The 25138-nt window shown below is 46.1% G+C and overlaps 1 protein-coding gene and 1 pseudogene across 1 annotated transcript in view; one reads left to right on the top strand and one right to left on the bottom strand.

Annotated features, from left to right (window-relative positions):
• CNTN1 (contactin 1) overlaps positions 1 to 25138 on the top strand; it is a 137337-nt gene that overhangs the window by 104827 nt on the left and 7372 nt on the right. The window lies entirely within an intron of this gene.
• LOC133762575 (protein NipSnap homolog 2-like) lies at positions 14798 to 15437 on the bottom strand (annotated as a pseudogene).

Raw genomic sequence — 25138 nt, forward strand, 5'->3', positions numbered from 1 at the left:
TGGCTCAGCCTCAGTCTAACACCACCTGGGATCAGGTGGAGTCACACATTTAACAAGGCTTGTGCTTACCAAGAGCTTTCCCCAATAGAGCCCAGGTCTGTGACACATTCCATGATGAGCTCAGAGGGCAAAGTCATGGATGGCTCTGAACGTCTTCCTTTTATCTCCTCTGACACGGAGGTTTCTGTCGTGGAGGGTGAGACATCTCTAACTAGTTTTCTTTGTGTTTTGGTAAGCAGAGGGAAAGAGAGAGGGGTGTCTCCCATCTGCTGGTTACTCCCCACATGCTGTGGCTTGGTGCTGGGCTGGAGCCAGGAGCCTGGAACTCCATCGAGTGTCACCCATGGTAGCACAGCTGCATGTGGCATGGAAAATGATTAGTAAGTTCCGTGTTGCGGTTTCCTGTAGCTGCAGAAACCTTCGTGGCATCCAGAGTTGCACTGAGACACCTCTTGTGCCCCTTCCGAGGGATCAGACGCGTCCTTTGTCCCCAGGGACGTCACTGAAATCACAGGCCATTCATTAACTTCCGTTTTCTCCCAAGGTAAAGGCAGCCTGTGAGTGAATTTACAAATCAGAGTGTCTTTAACTGACTTTTGCATTAACCATCAAAACACGGTTTCCCAGTTCCTCTTTCTTTGAAACGTCATAGGCAGCATTGAAATTTGTGACCGTCTCAGGAAAACGCACATGCCCAGACAGCAGGTTGGGTTTCACAGTCTCTCCTGGAGTTTTGGCACTTATCCACGGTGACATAAATGTGAAAAACATTTTGAAAAGAAGGTATGTTTGTCATTGTTAAAAGTAAAACCCCAGACATTTCTCACAAATACAGGAGGAAACCTTTGATGCCTTAGCCAGAGGGAATAGAACATGGTCAACCGGGAAGGTGATCCTTGCGTGTGTTGAAATGGCCCACGCGATACACCCTGGGGACCGTCCGCGATGATTTGTGGAGGAAAGTCTGTGTGTCGGGGCACTTCGCATGGGGTTAGGCAGGAGCCAGGCCACTCCGTAGACGGCTCCTAGCGTGAGGCCGTGCAATGCAGCCCTGAGAGATCAGCACCAGCTGTGGGGAGACCCTCTGCAGAAATGAGCTGAGCCCAAGCAAGTGAAAGATTTATGACTATTGCAAGAGTGGCCATTCCCATCCACACTGTGGTCTTTCTTCTGTGGCTTCTACAGCAGTCCCTGCATCCCCAGCTCTTGTCTCTTGGGGTTCACCAGTCGCACATCGAGGGCTCAGGAGCAACAGGAACTGGAGAGTGTGTCATAGGGTAGGGAGGACTCAGGCCTCAGGACTCGGGGTGTTGTTGATTCCAGGGTCCTAGGAAGAGTTGGGCGATGGAGATGGGCATGGGTTATTCGTTAATTTCTTGGGTATTTGGCAGTGACTTGGCTTGGGATGTGTAAAGGAAGAACACCATCCACACGGGGCAGTGAGCTGAAGTCTGATTCTACAGTTCTCTGTGATCGTTGATTGTGACTGAAGGTTCTCTCCAGACGTGCTGAGCCTAGAGCAGGGAGCACCGTGGTCCAGCCTCAGGACTGAATGTTTTTACATTGGATTGATATGAAGTTAACTGAGGAAATCTGAAAACCCCTGCCCACTGTTGATTGGTGGGGAGAGTGAGGTCTCTCTGGAGGGAGGACAGGCAGGAGGACCCTTCTGTCCAACTCCAGCCCACCGCCTTCACCCCTGCCGTTCACGCGTGCACACGCACACCTACACTAGACAGCCCTACAGTTTAACGCCCCGTTCTCTCAGCAGTGAAGATGTGTCTCACTGTTGTGTGTTAAATAGGAACTCTGCTCCCCACACAGGCTAAATCCGGCAGTGTGTTCCCTCACTACAGCAGGGCTTGGGTTGGGGGTGCTCTGGGGAGTATCATTTCCTAATGTGTTACATACGTCCCTGGTATTGCGATGGTATCCTTATCCACTGCTGTCTGGCCCCCACTCAGAGCACCCCCTCGCCACACCTGTTCTTTACTGTGGGTACCAGGAGTCCTCCTGGACGTGTGTTTCCTGGGACATTGCTTGTTTTATCTTCATGATAGATGAACTGAGCGGCCGGTCTCCTCCTTTGTTTGCGTTGCCTGACCAAAGCTCGAGCCACGTCTCTGGCAGAACTCCATCAATGTCAACAGATAATTGTGCATTTCGCTTTAGAAAGCGTGAACGTATGTACAGTGCTTTTTAGTAAAATGTGCCTGGAACACCGTGTACACTTAATAAATGTTCGCAATGCTAACAGGAACATCAGCTGATGTTGTGGCTGTTTTGGTATTAGTTTTAGTTTCATCCCAAGGGTTCCCAATAATATTTCTTTTCCTTTATTTTCTTATTACTTTATCATGTTTTTGGGTCTTTGTAAACTATCTTAAAGCTGTTTTGGAATGAGGTAGCATATTAGTTGTGAAAACATATTTATATTTTGTTCTCCAGAGAACCTGGCCAGATATTTTGATCGAACATTTGTGTTCTCATTAAGCTAGCAATAAAAATTATTTAAATAAAGGATAGTGTCTGAGAAACCAAGATTGGAAATGCCTGAACAGCATTCACTGGTGCTTAGACTGTAGAGATGGGAGTCAGATTTCACATGTATAATTCATAATTAAATACGACTTAAAAATACTTCTGATACTATTTGAGGTTATAAAGAATGTGTTCTAAATTGCAAGAACCAGTAAAACTTACAGAGAATATGCTTAAAATAAAGTCAGCAGAAGAAGGAAAATAGACATAATTAAAATGAAATACTTGTATGTTTAATGTAATGAATTTTATAATAAATGGAGAAACTGGTGCATGTGATTCTAAGATTACAAATGTGTCATAATCCGAGGAGAAACCTAAAACTTAAAGCAAACCAGTTTAATAAAAATTAAAAGTAGAAGAAATAATACCTCTATATTTGAAAAATATAGCCATCATAATTCTCACATTCTTTGACGTATCAAGTGCTCTAGTGATATTAAATATTCTGATGTTTTTGGAGAAAGACTTGTTTTTTATAAATGAGAAGACCTGTTCTTTGTGTAAGCACCTCGAATGGCTGCATAAATCTTCAGACCTATAAATGTACTCTCATGGTTACCTGATGCTCAAAATGAATTTTTTTAGTGTTTATTTTTCATCTACCTGAAAGGCAGAGCAAGAACAACAAGAGAGACAGAGATCTCCGATCTGTTGGTTTACTCCCCAAATGCCCACACATTGGCTAGGGCCAGGTAATGCCAAAGCCAGGACCCACAAACTCAAATCTGAGTCTCCCATCTGGGGGGCCAGGGCCCAATTATTTGGGCCACCATTAGCCAGAAGCTGAATCTAAAGCACAGTGGCCAGGACTCAAACCGGCACACGGGTGTGGGATGCTGGTCCCAGTGGCAGCTTAACCCACCGCATCACAGTGCCACCCCCAGAATGGACTGTGCAGGAACCCGGCCCTCACAGAGCCTTGCCTGGCCTGGGTTTCAGCCAGGGTGCAGAGTCAGCCCTGTGGCAGCTGCTCACTGCACCACCCCAGCGACGCTGAGATTGTGTCAGCTACGTTGCTTTGGGCACATCTTTTAGCGTCTCCTTGAAGCGACCTGCCATGTTTTGCTTTCTTCCTAAGAGTTAAAAAGTCTTTATTCAAAACGTGTAACTGTTTTTAACAGATTTCAAGTAACTAACATATATTTAGCTATCATTATGCTGGCTCACGTTCGTTCAGTTGTTACACTTCTGTGGGACTTTGGGCTCAATTTATAAAAAATAGAGAATCATTGGACTTGAAATTTTCTTACTCTTATTTATTTATTCCTTTCTCACTCATTTGTCAAATTAATATTTATAACTAAGGTATAAACTCCAGTAACTCTAATACTTTTAAAAAAAGAATTATTTATTATGAAAGAATTAGAGGGAAAGACAGAGAGAGGGAGATCTTCCATCTGCTTGTTTACTCCCCAGACGGCACAGTGGCCAGAGTGGGGCCAGGACTGCGCCAGGAGCTTCTTCCGGTCTCCCTCATGAATGCGAAGCCCCAAGCACTTGGGTCGTCCATCCTCTGTTGCTTTCCCAGGTGCATTAGCAGTGAACTGGATTGCAAGTGCACCAGCCGAGACTTGAACTGGTGCCAATGTGGAACGCTGGTGTCGCAGTCAGCAACTGAACCGGTTCCACCGCCTGGCTGCACTGTTCTCGCTTCCTCCTTGAACAGATCTCCTGTCTTTATAATTAACCTGTGGACAGGATGAGCCCAAACGAGCCACAGTGCGTCGAGGGTGGTCACATTACTTGATTTCAGCAGCTCCGGGGCATGGGTGTTGTGCTTCACGCAGAAGAAGGTCTGCACAGGGTGTTTTAGTTGTCATGGTGTCTTCAGAGTGCTGGTTCGATGACTTAATTACTCTGACATCACCTTGGAGACTGTCAGGTCACAGGGTGCCATTTTGCAAGTCTGAGAAGTTCCCGTTTATGTGTATGAAGTTCAAGACACCGGGTCACTGTCATTTGGTGTATTTTCTATGCAGTTGTGCTGTGTAGGAAGTGAACATTGTGTCCTTGGCTTATCCTTAGCCATTTTTAATTTGGCAAAATGCAACATCACAAGTCTTGCAACTAAAGGTTAGGCATGATTCCAGGTAGCACCTTTCTCTTGTGGCTCCTTCCCCAGGGTAATCACTGTTCTGACCTTTGAACGCTATTTGAAGTAGAGCCCAGCAGAATGTCTGTTTGCCTTCTACAGAATCCATGTTCACAAAGATGCTGATGAAGGATCTCCTTGGACTTGAAGGGGGTTTTCAGGTTTTTGTTCCCTGGCCGTGTGCTATGAATTAATGAGATGGAAATAAGCATGCAGAAAAAATGAACTGTAACTGACGTTACATCAGATTAGCCTGAAGCAGTGGCTGGGAATCAGAGTTTACCTCTGCTCAGCCAGTGAGGGTGACTCCTCGCCAGCGTCCCTCTTCTTACGGGGTTTTCAGCTCATGTCTCTCTGTAGCAGTGCCGGGAGTTGGCAAGATCCTTGGACTGTGTTCTGCCCCAGAGATCTCTTCCTGGCTCGCGCTCTCCTACTCTGGGGGGCTCCTTTTCTGCCTCCCCTGCTGCCGTTTCCACTGTTGCCCCTGGGCCTTTGGCCTCCTGGGTAGAGTACTCAGTGTGCAGCTGGTCGTCACCCAGCTGGGATCTCCGTGGGGGAGGGGGCGTCGTTCCCGCACCAGGTACCCAGCACAGTCAGCGTAGCTTCTCATTCAGCTGAAATTTGTAAACGAGTGCGTGGCTGTCACATTTTTCTTTTCTGTTAAAACATAGAGAAGCTCTGTTGAAAAGAGAACAGGATTCCATTTTAATCAGATTCAGATGTTTGCTGCCTACTTAGCCAAAACCTGCGGTGTTTTTGGCTGCACTTTGTGTCATGTGAGTGTACCTCTCTCGGGAGTGACCTCCATGTCTCCTCTCTCCACTCCCCAGACACGCTCTGCTCCTGCTCAGAAAGAAGCCTGGGGCTCCTCTGAGGACCTGGCCCTCTGCTGGGCTGCACAGCCTTGAAATCCAAGTGGTGAAGGCATAGCCAGCGCAGCCCCGATGCCACCTGGCCCGCCGTACGCCATGTCCTGAATCCCTGTTGTGCCATTGCCACGGCGCCTGGCCAGGTGCCTCTCCCTTCCTGACTCTGGTCACAGAATTATTTTGCATGTGGTCTACAGAGACCACAGATGAATGGCATTCAGGTTTTGAGAAATGGAACAAGTCAGAAAAAACATCTCGTAGCTGTAATAACTGGAAGACCTACCAACTGTGAAATACTTATTTATAATAGCAATCTCCTCTCTATCTTTGGTACAGTAACACAATTAGGCAAATTATGGTTCTCACCGTTTTATTGATGAAAACACTGAAATTCAGAGTGTTTAAGCACCATGCCCAGCACCAGGCAGAGTGAGGAGCCAGAATTCGAGATTAATCCTAATGCTAAAGCGTGGGCCATGTGCGCTTCATTTTACACTCTATCCAGATGTGATTAGTTCCAGATGGTAGTTTAAAAAAAAAAAAAAAAAAAACAACAACCTGGAACCAGGACAGGGCATGACATTAAAGAAAGACGAAGACTGCCAGGGGTGCCCAGCCTCTCCTGTGGACATCCACATGTGGCAGAGTAGGCAGTGAACCCCTGGTGACCCGGGGTGTTGTTAGGTGTCTGCGAAGGGCTCTGCCGTCCCCTCTCCTGCCACCTAAGCCAGTGGAATCTGCGTGGTCGTTGAAGGAGGCAGAACTGAAGAAACTCAAAGAGCTTTCTCTTAATTGCCAGGGCTCTATCTGTTCAAGTGGAAAATTAATCTGATTCAGTTACGCCAGAGTATCTAAGCCCTGAATGAAAAGTCAAAGTATTAGCTAAGTGCGTCCTTCTAAAGGAATGGCCTCATGGTCCTGGGCCAGAATTATATTCTAAACACATCTCAGCCTAAAATAGGCCATGATCATTACAGAAAGCCAGAGAGAGGTGTGAAATAACACTAAAAATAATCAACTATGCTGGCAGAACTTTGACAAAAGAAAAAATACCATCAAAGTTCAGTGTGCAGCTAGTTTCTCTTGCTGAGTTCCAGTTCATCTTTGATTTATATTGCAAAACTCACCTATGGCTGGTTAACAAAGTCCTTGGCAAAATACAGAGTATCAGTGAAAGACTGGTTTGTTCTTAGATCTGCGTTGAGTACTTGAGTGGATTATGGCCCCTGAATACCAGTATTCAGTGATACACCGATTGGTGCGTAGGCAACCAAGTGCGGGTTTAAGGTTTTAAACTAGTTCCATACGTAGTTTTTTTTCCAGGAAGGATCCCTCTGGGACATGCATAGAGAAAGAGAGATCGTGGTAGACTACAACACAGGGGAAGCTCTAAGCAGGACTTGGTGACAGGACGAAGCAAGTTGTAGTCCTCCAACAAAATGCACTGAGCGCCAGTCTGCGTTAGGTGTCACTTGGTGCCTGGAAGTTTGAAGCTGAGTCAAAACGTGGCCTCTGTTGTTGAGACCCTCAACCTCCAGGAGACCGGGGCAGCTGGGGAATCGGCTGCAGCGTGATGTGCTGGGCGCTGTGGAAGCCAGCACCTGCGAGGGGACAGTTAAGTCCACACGTGCTTGTCCCAAAGGACGGCACTTCAGTGAATCCTGAAGGGACACTGAGAACATCCCAGACATACAGGGAGGTCAAGGGCATTCCAGACGGAAGAACCAGGTGTCGGCTCTGGGATATCTGAGAACAGCGCTCATTCAAGAAGTCAGGAAAACGCGGGATACAGAAATGAAGACAGGGTAGACACGGCTGGACCACAGGTGCTATTCAGACTGTGTAAACGTTGTGACCTTGGTTTTCCTTCTGTTTTTTTGTTTTATTGAAGAAAGAAGTGAGTTCCTAAGGTGGTGGGGCGGTGCTGGTGCTGTGGTGGAGACCAGGCTGATGCACTGCAGGTGAAAGAAAAGTGGGTGTTGGAGGATTCTGGATTTCCTGTTACGAATGGTTAACTGCGTCGTGACATTGTGAACTGAACCAAGTAGTACGGAAGAGGGAAACAAGCAGTAACACCAGTGGGGACCATGGTGGGAGAGAAGCAGTCCCACGAGAAAAGCTTAGAACCCCCAACTTGGGAAAGGAAGGTAGGAGGTGCAGCAGACGGCAGTGCAGGTAGACGTTGTACGTCACAGACGCACCGTGGCTCTCAGTGTTCTCTCCAGCTTTCATGACATTTCTCCCCATACCTAGAAAATTCACTGGAAACCACTGCAGGTGTACTAGTATATCATCATTGAGCAGCATCTAAAAATGCCTGTGTATCAGATACCCTGTCAAGAGATGTAAAGGCATCAAGAAGAAATCCTAGAGAAAAGGCAATACTGACTCCAAAAATTTTATGACGGACTCATTTTAAATGTAACATCCGGGGCCAGCGCCATGGCTCACTTGGCTAATCCTCCGCCTGTGGCACCGGAATCCCATATAGGCCCCGGGTTCTAGTCCCGGTTGCTCCTCTTCCAGTCCAGCTCTCTGCTGTGGCCCGGGGAAGGCAGTGGAGGATGGCCCAAGTGCTTGGGCCCTGCACCCCATGGGAGACCAGGAGGAAGCACCTGGCTCCTGGCTTCGGATTGGCACAGTGCCGGCCATAGCGGCCATTTGGGGGGTGAACCAATGGAAGGAAGACCTTTCTCTCTGTCTCTCCCTCTCATTGTCTGTAACTCTACCTGTCAAATAAATAAATAAATAATCTTTAAAAAAATTTTTAAAAAGTAACATCTGGAGGAAGCAAAGTGGCAGCTGAGCAGGATGCTGCAGTCATTGGCTCCCCGCAGAGGGCACGGTGTGGACAGCGCTCCCCATGCCAGAGCTCGGGGTCAGCTAACACACCACCATGTCTGCCTCAGTATAGTGACAAGGAGATGCCCCGGAAATGAAAGGAAGGAAGGATCGGCCCGAGTCGTCCCCAAGCCCCGTGAGCACCGCGTGGAGGAGGATGCCTCTCCTTGGGAAGGGGCAGGGAGTTAAGCCCACAGTTCAGACTTGGAACCCGGTCCAAACCTGACGGGGCCCCACAGCCAGCAACTGCAGACTGAGCCTCTGAACCCACAGCAAAGTGCAGATTCAATTGAGTCCTTGTCAAAATCCCAGTGACACTCTTCGCAGAACCAGAAACACAGTCTGAAAATTGTTTGAAACCACAAAAAAAGAAGAGGTGGAGGGAGGAAAAGACAGACCTCAGATAGCCAAAGCAATCTTGAGCAAAAAGAACAGGGAGGAACCAATACGCAACTCGATTTCAAACTATAATACAAACCTACAGTGATGAAACAGCATGGTATTGACATGAAAACAGACACAGGCCAGTGGAACAAAATCAAGAGCCTGGCCTGCAGCCCGCTGGTGTTGAGCAAAGGGGCTAAGATCCTGCAATGGACGAAGAATGCAAACATCAACTCAACGTGAGTTAAGTGCCTAAGTGTGAGAGCTGAGATTGCACAGCTCCCTGAAGGAAACACAGGGAAATTCTGTGCGACACTGATGGGCAAAGATGTTTCAGTCAGTCCCCAAAAGTGTAGGAAATAAAAACAAACATAGGCAAATGGGATTTCATTAAAGGAGACAATCAGCAAAGGGAAGACACAGCAAACAAAATGCAGGAAGATATTTGCAAACTATACATCTTACAGCATGGTAATAACTTAAACTACAGAAGGAATCCCAGCAAGTCAGTCACACAGAAAAAAAAAAAAAAATCCAACAATGGGCAGTTGATCTAAGTCGGTATTTCCCAAAAGGAGACATACAAGGGACTGACAGGTACATGAAAAAGTCCACAACATCCTTAATCCTCAGGGAAATGCAAATGAAAACCACAAGATCGCCAGGTGGATTAGCTACTGTGAAACAACAAAACATAGCAGGTGCTGGTGGAAATGTGTGGAAAAGGATCCCACGCCACTTCTGGGAATGTGAATTGGTGCAGCCATTCGGCAAACAGATTAGAGGTTTCTTAAAAAAACAACAAGTTAGAAATAAAACTACCTTCTGACTAAGATTCCCACTTCTGGGCATACCCAGTGGAATGAAGTCAGTCTGTGGAAGAGGCATCTGTGTCCCCGTGTGTATTATCCACAGTACCCAGGAAATGCAGAGAACCCGAGCTTCCGTCGGCTGAAGAATGACGAACAGGAGGCGTGCGTCTACAGTGGAATACGATTCAGCCAGCAAGATGATGGAATCCTGCATTGTGAAATCAGAGATGGGGCTGGAGATTCTTGGAGTAAGTGACAGAAGCCAGGCACAGGGAGACAGGCATCGCATGGCCTCACCTGTCGGGTTTAAAAATGCTGCTGTCACAGCTCTGAGAGTGGGGTGGTGGTCACCAGGGAGGGGGACAGTGAGGAGAGGGCGTGCAAGGGACAGGATGCTAAGGTATATGTGAAAAAAAAAAATTTCTGGTGCCCTGTTCTGCTGTGTTATGATTATAGCTACTGATAATGTGCCATAGTTACTTAATTTTAAAAACAAAAATAAGAAGTGATCTTGGGTGTTCTCAACATAAACAAAGTTAACTGCTTCAGGAGAGAAATATATTTACCCTGATTTGTACATTACCTGTGTATACACATATGGAAACATCACATACATAAATACATACAATTTTTACGCATCAGCTAAAAATTTTGAGAAATTACAGTGGAGTGGCTAAAGAGTGGCACAACCGGTGGACATGCTGATGTTCTAAGGAAAATTCCCGTTTCCATTCTGTGCGTGGGTTCCATGTGTTCCACAGAAGCAGGAATCCCAGGGTTCTCCATGGTTACAACGCAGCACTTCCCTGCTATGAACGCTCACCTATTTTTTAACCTCAGAACTTTTGCAAGGGGCTTAAAGCTTGAGTGTCTGGCCCATGGGACGGTGGCTTAAGAAGGAGCCCTTTGAACAGAGCAGGAATTCTGAAGATGATTTAAGCAGAAGCAAGGGAATTCTGCGCAGATACAGCCCAAAGGCACTGGCGCTGTCTGGTGTGGTCTGGGTGAGAAGCTGGACAAGCACCCTCTCTGAGCAGTTCCTCAGAGTAGCCAGGGTGCAGGGGCACCTAGGGCTGCGTGCACTTTCAGACGGCTGCCGAAACAGCTGCGGCACCATTTCCCCTGTGCACCTGCCACCAGAAGCTTCCGCCGGTCTTGATCCTCTGAAGAGCTGCAGGGACTCAGTGAATTTGGGAGCTTCTGTGCACGTGGGAAAACAGGGAGGCAGCAGCGCATCCCTGGTGATGGCTGAGGACCCTGGATTCTGCAGCTCAGTCCAGGGCCTAACGGACCCTGGGATCTGAATCATGGAAGGGAGGAAAATCCTAAACAGCCACGCGCGACCTCCAAATCAGTGAATCACTCATTTGTCATTGCTCCAAAGTCAGCCGTGAGTCCGAGAGACCCACGGAGACGTCTGGCCCCAGTTTTACCCCAGCAGAGTTTCATAGGTGGTGGTTCTCTGAGTGCCCCCTTGACATCAGAAAGAGACTAGGATTCTTAGCGACTGCGTCTGTCACGGTGTCCTGCTCTGTGCTGATCTGCACTCTCAGCGCCATACAACGAGGAAGGTGGGATCGGGGGTGCTGTGCGTGGTGCGGAGATGTTCGCCGGGTAGCTGGGCAGTGCGGCAGAAAACCCTGGGCTGAGGCTTAGGGCTGAGCTCAGCACTCGGTTTGGCCTTCCGCTCCGTGGGCAAATGTGAAGTGTTGGTTCCTCATCTGTAGGTGAAGATAACACAGCAGACTCCAGCAGAACGTTGAGAGAATTATGTAAAGTCACGTGTTGCAGAGTGTCCTGGGCGGGGTTGGCGCTCGTTAAGTGATGACAATAACAGAAACATTGCACTGAGCAGATATTTCCTGAAGACATGTTAGGGTTACACCCCCAGAAAACAGGAATGACTGAAACAATCTTTTAAAAATGTCTTTTTCATCCATCTTTATTAATCACTGTGTATTTCAATTTTATAGGGTTTTGGTTAGATGAAAATTTTATTTTACAAAAATGTAGAGTTAAATATAAATTTAGCTTTATTTGCACTGGGATAAAATCAGACTTGTAGAGCAGGAATCATCTCGGGTAGACTGGTCACGGGCACGGCAGCTGCTGGTTAGGGACCCGCCAGGAAGCCATGTGGGACTGCACATAGCGTCTGCTTTGGGGCGCAAAGCACCGACAGCTCTTCTGTGCCGTCTTCACAGAGCTCAGCTTTCCACGCCTCCCGTTGTAAGCACGTTCCCTGGGCAGTGTACCTGTCCTCCCTCAGCCTGGGGATTGTTCTGCTCCCATATCGTTACTGTTTGTAGGCGTGCACACGTGCTCCTAAACAGACTCCAACTCCTGCCATTTAGGGAGGCCCATAAAAACACAGAGCGTGCCTGAGGGATTAGCCGGGAACAGCAGGCCTCAGGATGGGCCGGGTCCTTGCAGCTCCAGTGTCTCACCTGGGAGCAGCATTGTGCGGCCCCATGACCTTGAGCGTAGGTGCTAAATTGGAGCTGAGGTCACGTGTTCACCCTCATGCAGGACTGAGGACTCCGTGGGTTTTATGGGAAGATGCATGATGGAAATGTATATTATGAAAAACTTACCTACGCACATATTTCAAAATCTCTTTCACTCAGTGAAATTGATCTTTGAATTCCATTTTCCACAAGCTCCTTGCAGGCGCTCAGACCTGCTCCCCTCTGTGTGGGCTCCTTTTGTTTGGAGGCACGTGTACTGGGCAGGGAACGTGGCTCCCAGGACTGGTTAGTTTCACTCCTCGTCTTTATTCTCAGTACCCCAGGACGTCATGCAGTCTCCCCCCAGAATACAGGGAGCAGTGAGGGTGGGGGGAGAAGGGCAGCGGACAGTCCTCCTTCACCTCTGGGTAATGCGGACCTGCCGTGAACAGGTGTCTCCCGGAAACTGCCCAGCAAGGCTTAGCTGTGTCTCCACAGGTCCCTCCGCCCTGGCGGCGGGAGGAGCCGTCAGCTTTGGCTTGGGGCACAGGGATGCTCTCGGCTCTACTTCTTGCTTCTTTGTCTCAAAAACTGAGAGAAAGCAAGGCAGAAGGAACACCTCAGTTACTGGCTTTCTGAGGCTGGCCAGGTGCAGTTGGCAGCTGAAGTCTCAGTCTCTCTGCCTTCCACGGGGCTTGAGAGGAGCCGTGCTGACGGGAGTTCCACGTGTTCTGAGAAGTCGTGGCTACCACAGTCAAAGTGTTCTGTCCGACTGCTGCTTCCAAGCCCGACTGCAAGTACTACCTAACAGGCTGGCTCTGCTTGTCGAATTAGTCACGAATAAACGACGAGAATGCTATTGGTTAAGGATTGTGTTAGACTTTTTTTTTTTTTTAATTTGACAGATACAATTAGAGAGACAGAGAGAAAGGTCTTCCTTCCATTGGTTCACCCCCCAAATGGCCGCTGTGCTGGCACTGCGCCGATCCGAAGTCAGGAGGCAGGAGCTTCCTCCTGGTCTCCCATGCAGGTGCAGAGGCCCAAGCTCTTGGGCCATCCTCCACTGCCTTCCCCGGGCCACAGCAGAGAGCTGGACTGGAAGAGGAGCAGCCAGGATTTGAACCGGCGCCCACATGGGATGCCGGCCCTGCAGGCGGAGGATTAACCAAGTGAGCCATGGCACTGGCCCCAAGGATTTTGTTAGCAGTTGGGCATAAAACACATCCTTGAGATCCATCCTCTGCATGTTGTGTGTTCTCCAGAGGAGGACCAGAGAGCATAGCCCTGGTGTCTCCTGTCTCAACCAGACTCGGCATGTCTCCACCAAATACCCATAACATGATACCTTTTAGAAGTGAACACATTAAATTTCGTATTTCAGAATCACAGTTAATGGATGTTTTTTACTATGCATTTTTTTGAAAATTAATCTTTATTGACTTTTATATGTTCTTAAAGAAACCATTCACATGTAAAAGTTTGACATTTAATAGGAGATTTATTCACACTTTTATTTTACACATAAATTCTTTAATTTGTGGGCAGACATAATTTTTCATTTCGACAGAACTTTCCCATGATTCCAGCCACAACACTGGCACACTGTCAGAAAAGAAAATCAAAGAGAGCCAAACAGAGAATGCAGCATTGGGCCGATTTCAGTCCCAGCATGCACCACCCTTCATACGTGATTTTGGAAGTATCTGCTATGAATTTATTAAAATAGTAACCAGAGAATATCTGAGGTCAAAAAATAAAACCTCTTTTCCTAGTGTGACTTGTTTTGTTATAGAAAAATTTTACAATGTGTGCTATTCAAAGGGTTCATTTCAAAGTCACATATGCTATGCATGTTCAGGCCATATTTTGCTGCTCAACAGAGATCACAAAACACTGAATTACTGATGAAATATCCCTTGCCCACCACTGCCAGCTTTGTCCAGACATGGCTTTTCTTACTATGCTAATTAAAAATGAGAGGGAATCGGAACATTTTCAGGTACTGGGTACACTCATAATTTGTTCTTAGTTTGAGATTCATAAAAACCACTGGAGACACTTGACAAAATTTGCATTTCTTCCTGATACAAGAAATTTTCTAAAAATCTGTAATTAGGCCGGCGCCACAGGTCACTAGGCTAATCCTCCGCCTTGCGGCGCCGGCACACCGGGTTCTAGTCCCAGTTGGGGCACCAGATTCTGTCCCAGTTGCCCCTCTTCCAGGCCAGCTCTCTGCTGTGGCCAGGGAGTGCAGTGGAGGATGGCCCAAGTGCTTGGGCCCTGCACCTCATGGGAGACCAGGAGAAGCACCTGGCTTCTGCCATCAGATCAGCGTGCTGCGCCGGCCACGGCAGCCATTGGAGGGTGAACCAACGGCAAAAGGAAGACCTTTCTCTCTGTCTCTCTCTCACTGTCCACTCTGCCTGTCAAAAAAAAAAAAATCTGTAACTATAAAACAGGTCTGCTTTTTATAAAGAAATGGCTAATAATTTTTCATGGTTGGGGTCTTATTTAGAGATGATAAAATTTCAGTCTGGACCCTGTTTTCCTGGAGAGTGGGAGAAGTGGCAAAGTGTGATCAGGGACATCTGACCAACCCTGGGGTTTCAAGGAGCTGCACAGCCCTGCTAACAGGCAGCCCAACCTTGGCAGTTTCCTTTCTTGCCATCACGTCAATTCCAAAGAAAAGAGGTCTCAGAAGCTACACACAGCAGCTGACAGCAGTGTTTCTTTTCTCTCTTGACGTGCCACGACAATTATCTTATGCCAAGTACTTGTCAGGTGAATGCCTGGGCACATACAGATTCTCTAGCCTACTGCAGGGGTGAGGTCTTCAGGGGGATCACGATTCCGGATTCCATTTCCTGAATCCCTGGGACTGTGTAGTACACCGATCCCTCCCGTGGGTCCTGACTGTGGGGCAGGCTCATTCCCGAAACTCAATTCCAACAGCAGCGGATTCCTCCTAGACGGCAGCATGTCTTCTTGCCTTGCGGAAGCTCCGGAATTCCTGATTGTCTCGGAGCTTATTCCTGGCCTCTGTGAGCGCTGGGAGCCTCCGTCATACCTGCAGAGGCAGACAGCTTCGTCTTGCTTGCTACGCCACGCGTTCCACGTCCCCATCAAAGTATGAGGGCAGTGGCTGTCTTTGTGAGTCTTTGGCAGTACCTGTCGCCCAACTTCATTGTATGCGTCTAGGCATTCTGGTTTAACATTGTGAAACCGAAATTGGATAGACCGCTCTTCCTTTTTGGCCAGGAGAGTAGAGTGAGCATCTTTTCTTGGATCAACTTTCCAGACAAACAAGGGTGTTAACCAGCTGTCTTCTCCTGGTCTGTCACTGGAAGATGTCCATCTCCAGAGCCTGGGCAGGGGCTACAAGGGGCGGCCTGCTGGAGGAGGCCTGCGCCGAGGCTGCTCTGCGGGCGCCCAGCACTCAAGCCGCCATCTTGGTTTGGTGCCTCTGCTCCCACCCTACTATGCGTTTTTGACCAATTTTTTTTCCCACTTAATTTTCAAAAAGACCCTAGCATGTACGTGTTATGGCCCCCACGTTACAGATAAGGAAATGGACTTTGGAGAGTTTAAATACCTCTCTCAGAGGTCGCACGTCCAAGTGCGAGGCAACAGTATTCACGTAGAGTTCGTTTTGCCCCACATCTCATGCCGTTGTGAAAATGCTAGCATTTATATCTAAAGAAGGTAAGTCCATTTTCAAAGTCCTCATAAATGCAGTCTTACCTACCCCAAAAATAGTGTAAACGTTGGGTTCTGGAGCCTGTGTTTGTTGGCCCACAAACTGGCCAGGAGGCCTTTGGGAATCAGGCCTGCATTTTCCAGCAAATCCTTGGCCATCTATTACCAGTTCTCAGAGAGGAGATGGCGGGGCCAGAGGCAGCCGCCAGGAGCAGACACACTGCAGGCTGTGCTGCCAGCGAAACTCGTAGCTCCGCCCAAAAAAGAAAAAGCCTGTTTTGCTTGGTGTGTGGGTACAGAGCTGCCAAACGAGGAGCGGTGAGATCAGTGGGTTCCACTTACTGAAAAACCCACCCAAGCCACTCTCACTTATGTGATCAAACTCATAATGTATATTTATAAATGAACATCAACTTTGATTATCGCACATGAGAGGAAATATAACAAATACGTTTGCAAATGATATGGCTCAATGCTTTCTAATCTTAAGTATATTATGGTTTGTTTGCAATGACACTCCTCACCATAGCAGGACCCCAGGACTTAGAATACTGGACCCTGTCATTTTACAGAAGGAAAATGCACATTCTCAGGACAGAAAGTAGCCAAGGACTGCAGGATCGGGACCACGTCTTGAGCCTGGAAAATTCTCTTTTGCCCAAAGTGATGTAACTAGCTACTGACAGAACGGGCAGTAACTCTTACGATTCTTTCTTCTCTGAATAGCTTAGTATTTTTGTGCCTCAAAGAGAGGCGTTAGGAGTAAAATCACCCAAAATTAAATAAACAGCCAGTACATAAACCCTAATTAGAAATCCCATAACAGAAACCCATGAAATGTAAAAAAATTTGTTGTACCTTTAAGTTAATATCCATTTTATTTTCTGCTTTTCCCTTTCTATTCTAGAAACTCATAAAATCAACTAGGATGCAAATTTATTTTATCACTTTGTCAAATTCAGGACATTATTGTTTGCAATAATTTTGATTTAAAATTGATCTGAAGTTGACAACTGGGGTGAACGTTTGTCACATTTGGGGGTGTATTAGGTCACTGCTGGGTTCATGGTTCTTAGCTTCGACCTGGTCCAGCCCTGGATGCTCTGGGCATTTGGGGAGTGAACCAGTGGATGGCTGATCTCTCTCCATCTGTTTCTCTTCCTTTCAAAAAAATTAAATAAAAGTTAAAACTGCGTGGGCTATTTTTCCCTAGGAAAACTATTAGAAGGCAGCCCAAATAAAAAGAGTTGTTGTTTAATTATTTTTAACTGTGTGACTTTATGATACTTATTTATTCATAATTGACAAATTATAATTCTGTGTATTTGTGGGGCACAAAGTGATGTTTTAATTTATGTATACATTGTGCAAGATTTAATCCAATTAATTAGCATTCTTCATCACCTCACACTTACCTTTTCTTACCCTAAGAATGTGAAATATCTATTCTCTTAGCAATTCTTTTTTTTTAAGAATTTTTTATTATTTTTTATTTTATTTTATTTTTTTGACAAGCGGAGTTAGACAGAGAGAGACAGAGAGAAAAGTCTTCCTTCCATTGGTTCACCCCCCAAATGGTTGCTATGGCCGGTGCGCTGCGCCGATCCAAAGCCAGGAGCCAGGTGCTTCCTCCTGGTCTCCCATGGGGTGCAGGGCCCAAGCACTTAGGCCATCTTCCACTGCCTTCCCGGGCCACAGCAGAGAGCTGGACTGGAAGAGGAGCAACCGGGACAAAATCCGGCGCCCCGACTGGGACTAGAACCTGGGGTGCCGGCACCTCAGAAGGAGGATTAGCCTAGTGAGCTGTAGTGCCGGCCAGCAATTCCTTAATTCTCATTTTTAGGACTTATTTGAAAGGCAGAGTTACAGAGACAGAGGGAGAGAGACAGACAGACATATCTTCCATCTGTTAGTTCACTCCATAAATGGTTGCAGTGGCCAGGGCGGGGCTAGGCCTAAGCCAAGAGCCAGCAGCTTCTTTCTGGTCTTCCACGTGGGTGCAGGGGCCCGAGCCCTTTGTTCCTCCTCTGCTGCTTTCCCAGGTGCTTTAGCAGGGAGCTGGACCAGGAGTGGCGCATCTGGGACTCAAACCAGCGCCCAAACAGGAGGGAGGTGCTGCAGGCAGCGGCTTTTCCTTCTGGGCCCCAACACTCTGCCCCGTTCTTTAACTCTTAGTGAGCAGTAGGAGGTGATGAGAATAACCTGGAGATATCGTCCAAAGGACAGGCCCCCATGTGTGCCTGGCACCCCGCCCGCCCTTCCCACGCAGCACCCCACGCTGTGGGGCTCTGCTCAGCACCTGGAAACACTTCAGAAGATGCATGGCGACAGAAGAGCTCTCGGGACATTCACTGCAACTTGATGTCCGTTTCCAGGCTAGAAACCATTCCTACCTTACGGTTTGTGAGTTTCACACTTCAGCTCTCTTTCATCATTTCTCATTTGAGACATTTAGACAGGATGAAGAATAAGATAAAAACCTAGGGGAAGGGCAATTGTTGTGGCACAGTTGGTTAATCCTCCACCTGCAGTGCTGGCAGCCCATATGGGCGCCAGTTCTAGTCCTGGTTGCTGCTCTTCTGATCCAGCTCTCTGTTATAGCCTTGGAAGGCAGCAGAGGATGGCCCAAGTCCTTGGGGCCCTGCACCTGTGTGGGAGACCTGGAAGAAGCTCCTGGCTCCTGGCTCCTGGCTTCGAATCTGCCCAGCTCCAGCCGTTGTGGCTGTGTGGGGAGTGAAGCAGCAGATGAAAGATCTTTTTCTCTGTCTCTCTCTCTCTCACTGTCTGTGGCACAGGGTAACACAGCAGGAGAAGACCCAGAATTCTCACCTGGTAGGACTGGCTGCAGAACCACAGTTCTAAAACACCACTGTGCTGTGCCTTTTCAGATGAAATTCTTGTGGGTGGTTGAAATGGTAAAGTGGAAAACTCTGCTCAGCCGTCCTCCACAGTCAACAGGATCCATAATGCTGCCAGATTCATGTAGCCCTATCCTGGGTGGGTCTCCATAGTTACTCATAAACATGGCCCCACTCCTCTCCTTGACCAGGGTGCTTGTTCCAGTCCTCAGGAGCTGAACAGAGCCACTGCTTGGCTTCCCTCACCTGGGGGCAGCCCCAAGCCCGGTTCATCCCCAGCTGGGCCATCTGGAGCCAGTCCTCCCTCTACTCAAACCTCACTCCTCCAGCTGAAATGGCGGTAAAACCACACCTCCTGTGGCTAGGGTGTGAGAACTGAGAATGTGCTACCTAGGTATTCTAGCCTTGGACCTCTTCAGATGCAGTCACAGAGGAGGAATCGGATGGAAAATGAGTATCAGGAAGACCCTTGCATGTGCACCAAAACCAGCAGATTTTTAAATTCCATTTTCCCATGAACTTACGAAGTCTCCCTCCACCAACAAGGAGGCCACACAGACCCGAGACTGCGGGAACTGAGCACTGTGCCCTCAGTGGTTTGGCCGTGTCGCCCATAAGCTTCATGGTGGTGGCCGTGTCTGTGTCCCGCGTACTTCCCTGAGTGGGGACCCTGGCTTTGCTCTTTTCCCATCTTCCTTTCCACTTGTTCAGCCCAGAACTACTGCTGTTCTTTTAACCCAATGTCCTCAAGCATCCACTGCCTGTGGACACACTGCTAGGCAGTGGGGGCCACCCTTCTGACCCCACTGCCTTCCCTGAGGCTGACACCCTTGTCAGAGCTGGGAGAAATTAAACCCAATGTGTGAGCCGGCCGAGGCGGAGGACCCCAGCTCCCTTCTGATGTTGAGTTCTTTAATATCATTCCCCTGATGTCCTGTGGGGAATCCTTCCTGGGCCAGCGGAAGCCCCCTCCTAACCCCCCACCTCTGAGAGCCGGAAGGATCATGCACTAGAGAGAGTAAGACAAAACCAACGACAGGGGCTCCACTGCAGGTCACAGAGGGTCCTCAGCCCCCTGCCCCGGGTCCTACCCATGTGCTGTCGCTCCACCGTGCACTCAGGAATCCCCAAGGGTCAGGACCAGCCAGTGACTCATCTGATTATCCACGATCCGGTAGACCGGGCTTCCCATTGCTCAACACAGCTGTGAACAGGGTTGGGGTGAAGTCCTGGTCCCAGGGTGTTCACTGTGCATTAGCAGGTCATGTACACAAACAGTGACCCCGCACAGGGAAAATGCTGTGCACTGTGCAGTCGTCAGTGCTAGCCTGGCAGTCATAGCTTGGGAAGCATCGTAAATTCCAGAGTTGGGCACTGAGTGGAGCTGCTCTCTGTCAATCTCAAAGCTGTGTGCACTGTGTCAGACTGAATAGAAGTGTCCTAGTGTGTGTCGGCCGGGAGCAGGAATCCTTCCTGGAGGAAATCCTCAGTGGGGGAAGTTTAGGTAACAAAACATCGGGCAAATCCGGAAGACACGTGGTCTCAAGTCTCCGTTGGTCTTACATTTCTTCTGATGGGGGAAATGACTCAAGAGACGCACAGTTTGTTCATGTTGAGCAATCAGCAGATACGTGAAAATCAAAATACCTGTTTATTGGATGCCACATAAAGACTCAAATGCTACTTGATAGCAATAATGTTAGATTTTAGAAGCTGTAAAGCTACTGTATGTTGAAACACCCCCTCAAGACTCAACATAGTAATTCAAGTGGTTTGTCCTTTCTATCTGGAATGTGGCAGAGACTTGAAGACGAAGACCACAATTACATAAATGTGAGCCATTAAGGAAATCAAATACAATACTTGTAAGCAAGAGGAGTTTATTTTAAATAAATCAAATTCCATGCCACCGAAGCCACAAATTATGAAATTGTACTTGGTTTTCATCCTGACACCAGAGCTTCCAAACAACATCTATGGTTGTTCCAACTTCTGTCTGCAGCCACAGCGTGCACCAGGCCAAGCCACATGGGCAGGCAAGTACAGAAATGCACACCGCTCGGCTCACCAAGGTGACCATGGCCAAGGGGTGCAGCTGGGGGGACAGCGCCTGCAGCCAGCCTCAGGCCAAGTCCTTAGCACAGAGCATTCGTTAGGGCCAGCATGGAAGGCTAACCAGTGTACTGTGTAATGGAGACATGTACCGACTATTTTATTTTATTTTTTATTTGACAGAGTTAGACAGTGAGGGAGAGACAGAGAAAGGTCTTCCTTCTCATTGTCACTAAGTGTAATGGTTCCCAGTTGCATCCATTTTGTTGCAAAAGACAGCATTTTGTTCTTTTTATGGTTGAGTAGTATCCCATAGTGTGTATACACAATATTTTCATTATGTATTTATCAGTTGATGGAAATCTGGGTTGTTTAAATATCTTAGTTATTGTGAATTAAGCTGCAATAAATATGGGGTACAGATAATTCTTTTATTTGCTTATTTCATTTCGTTTGGATAAATTCCCAAGAGTGGGATGGCTGGGTCATATGATAGATCTATTTTCAGTTTCCTGAGAAAACTCCATAATGTCTTCCAAAATGGCTGTACTAGTTTACATTCCCACCAATACTGGATAACGGTTCTTTTTTCCCCACATCCTTGCCAGCATTTGTTCTTTGTTGATTTCTGTATGAGTTCCATTCTAACTGGGATGAGGTAAAACCTTGTTGTTGTTTTGATTTGTGTTTCTCTGATAGCTAGTGATCCTAAATTTTTTTTTAATGTGTCTGTTGTCTGAATTTCCTCTTTTAAAAAATGCCTGTTCGTGTCCTTCTCACATTTCTTAACTGGATTCTTTGTTTTGTTGTTGTTGTTGAGTTCCTTGAGCTTTTTATAGGTTCTGGATATTAATCCTTCAGCAGATACGTGTTTGTAAATATTTTCTCCTATTCCATTGGTTGCCTTCTCACTTTGCTGGGCATTTCTTTTGCAGTACAGAAGCTTCTAGGCTTTGATGTAATCCCATTTGTCTACTTTGTTTTGATTCCCTGTGCTTCTGGGATATTTTGAAGATGACTTTGCCTATGCCAATGTCTGGCACAGTTTCCCCAGTGTTCTCCTCTATCAATGTGACAGTATCAGGTCATAGATTTAGATCACTGATTCATTTTGTTTGTACAAGGTGTAAGGTGGGAGTCTTGTTTCATACTTCTGCATGCAGAGATCCAGTTTTCCCAGCACCGTTTTTTGAAAAGACTGTCCTTCCTCCAGGGATTGATTTTAGCTTCTTGTCAAAGATTAATTGGTTATAGGTATGTGGGTTGATTTCTGGATTTTCCTTTATGTTCCATTGGTCTACATGTCTATTTTTAGGCCAGTACCAGGCTGTTTTGATTACAACTGCCCTGTAGTGAGTCTTGAAATCTGGTATTGTGGTGCTTCTGGCTTTGTTTTAGTTGTTTGATAGCTTTAGTTATTTGGTGTCTCTTGTGTTTCCATATGAATTTTTGAATGTTTTTTTCTAGATCTGAGAAGAATGTCCTTGGAATCGCATTGAATCTGTAAATTGCTTTTGGCAGTATGAGTATTTTGACAATATTAATTCTTCCAACCATGAACATAAAAGATTTTTCCCACATTTTTGTATCATCTATTTCTTTCCTTAATGTCTTATAAATTTCATTGTAGGAATCTTTCATCTCCTTGGTTGAATTTATTACAAATTATTTACATTTTTGTAGGTATTGTGAACAGAACTGATCTCACAAGTTTCTTCTCAGCCATGGCATTGTCTGTGCACACAAAGGCTACTGATTTTTGTGTGTTTATTTTCTTTTAAGATTTTATTCATTTACTTGAAAGGCAGATTTACAGACAGAGAGGGAGAGTTAGTGAGAAAGGTCTTCCGTTTGCTGGTTCAGTCCCCAAATTACCTCAAGTCAGAGCTGAGCCAGTGTGAAGTCAGGAGCCAGGAGCTTCTTCCCAGTCTCCCACACAGGGGTGCAGGGGCCCAAGCACTTGGGCTACCTTCCACTGCTTTCCCAGGCATAACAGACAGCTGGATCAGAAGAGAAGCAGCCAGCACGTGAAGCAGTGCCCGTTTTGGATGCTGGTGCCATAGGTGGAGGCTTAACCCCCTATGCCGGCCCCATGTGTTAATTTTATGTCCTGCAACTTTACAAAACTCTCTTTTGAGTTCTAAGAGACTCTTTGTGGAGTCTTTTAGTTCCCCTATGTATGGAATCATGTCATCTGTAAACAGGGATCATTTGAATTCCCCCTTTCCAATGTTTATCCCTTTGATTTCTTTTTCTTGCCTAATGGTTCTAAAACCTCATTGCTTATATTGAATAGCAATGGTGAGAGTGGTTATCCTTCTCTAGTTCTATATCTTAGTGGGACGGCTTCCAGCATTTCCCTATTCAATAGGATGCTGGCTGTAGCTTTGTCATTAATTGCCTTGAACATGTTGGAGAATGTTCCTTCTATACTTAATTTACTCATGGTTTTTATCATGAAAGGATGTTCTATTTTATCACATGCTTTCTCTACGTTATTGAGATAATCATATGGTTTTTAGTATTCAAATTGTGAATGTGATGTATCACTCTGATTGATTTCCATCTGCTGAGCCGTCCCTGCATGCCAGGGATAAGTCCGGGTGAATGATCTTTCCGAGGTGCTGTTGGGTTCGATTAGCCCGTTATTTTGTCTTTTCCATCTGTGTTCATCAGGGATGTTGCTCTGTAAGTCCACTTTCTTTGTCTTATCTTTTCTGTTTCTCTGGTTTTGGAATTCAGATGATGCTGGCCTCTTATAAGTAGTTTGGGAGGGTTCCTTCCATTTCAGTTGTTTTCATTGGCTTGAGAAGAATTAGGATTAGTTATTTAAAAGTCTAGTAGAATTCAGCAGTGAAGCCATCTGGTCCTGGGCTTTTCTTTGTTTGCAGAGTCTATTTCTGATTCAAAATCTCCATGTTGCTTATTGGTTTGTCTAGGTTTTCTATGCCTTTATGACTCAATTTTGGTAGGTTGGATGTGTCCAGTAATGTATCTATTTCTCCTAGATTTTCCAATTTGTTGGCATATAGCTGTTTGTAGTAATTCCTTAGGATTCTTTTTATTTCTGTGGTATCTATTGTTAAATCTCCTTTTTCATCTCTACTTATACTGATTTGTGTCTTATCCCCCCTCCCTTTTTTTGGTTAGTTGGTCCAATGATGTATCGATTTTGTTTATTTTTTCAGAAAACCAGCTCTTCATTTCACTGATATTTTATATTTTTATTTCAATTTTGTTTATTTCTTCTTTAATTTTAATTATTTCTTTCCTCCAACTAATTTGGGATTGGTTTCTTGTTGCTATTCTAGGTCATTGAGATGGATTGATAGATCATTTATTTGATGCCTTTCCAATTTCTTGATATAGGCACCAGTTGGTATAGACTTCCCTCTTAACACTGCTTTTCCTGTATCCCGTAAGTTTTGATACATTGTGTTGTCGTCTTCATTTGTTTCCAGGAAATGTTTGTTTTCCCTTTTGATTTCTTCTGTGACTCGGTGTTCGCTTAGGGGCATGTTGTTCAGTCTCCATGTGTTTGTGTATGCTCTGGGGTTCCTGAGTTGTTGATTTCCAGCTTCATTCCATGGTGATCAGAGAAGACGCATGGTATGACTTCAGTTTTTTTGAATTTACTGAGACTTGTTTAATGGCCTAGCATAAGGTCTATCCTAGAGAAAGTTCCATGCACTAGTGAAAACAATATGTATTCTTCAACTGTGGATTGGAAAGTTCTGTAGATATCCGTTAGGTCTGTTAGGTGCATGGTGTAGATTAACTCTGTTTCTTTATTGATTCTCTGTCTAGTTGATCTGTCCATTGATGAAACTGGGGTATCGAAGTCCCCCAATACTATTGTATTGAAATCTATGTCTCCCTTTAGAACTATTAACATTTGTTTTAAATAGCCAGGTGTCCTGGCATTGGGTGCATATAAATCTATTATAGTCACATCTTCCTATTGAATCAACCCCTTAATAATTTCATAATGCCCTTCCTTGTCTCTCTTAACAGTCTTTGGCTCAAAGTTTGTTTTGTCTGATATTAGTATGGCTACATCTGCTCATTTTTGCTTACCATTAGCATGGAATATTTTTTTCCATCCGTAGATTTGGTCTTTGTGTATATTTTTTAGTGAGGTGTGTTTCTGGTGGACAGCAAAAAGACAGGTCTTTTTTTTTTTTTTAATCTGTTCAGCCACTCTATCTTTTAGTTGGAGAAATCAGGACACAGTTACTATTGATAAGTAACAACTTGGCCCTGCCATTTTCCCTTAAACATTCCTATTATTTGCTTTGAATTTATGTCATGCTTTTACTGGAAGACTTTTTGTCTTCACATTCTTTATCGTTCTGTGTTTCTTCGTACAGCACATCCATAAGTATGCTTTGTAAAGCCAGACGAGTGGAGACAAATTCTTTCAGCTTGTTTGTTATGGAAGGTCTTTATTTCACCTTCGTTCATAAGTGAGGCTTGGACTATGTCTCCCCACTATCTTCTAGCCTATAGGGTTTCTGCTGAGAAGTCAGCTGTGAGCCCAATT

Source organism: Lepus europaeus, chromosome 6 (genome assembly GCF_033115175.1).
Source record: "Lepus europaeus isolate LE1 chromosome 6, mLepTim1.pri, whole genome shotgun sequence".
Taxonomy (NCBI): domain Eukaryota; kingdom Metazoa; phylum Chordata; class Mammalia; order Lagomorpha; family Leporidae; genus Lepus; species Lepus europaeus.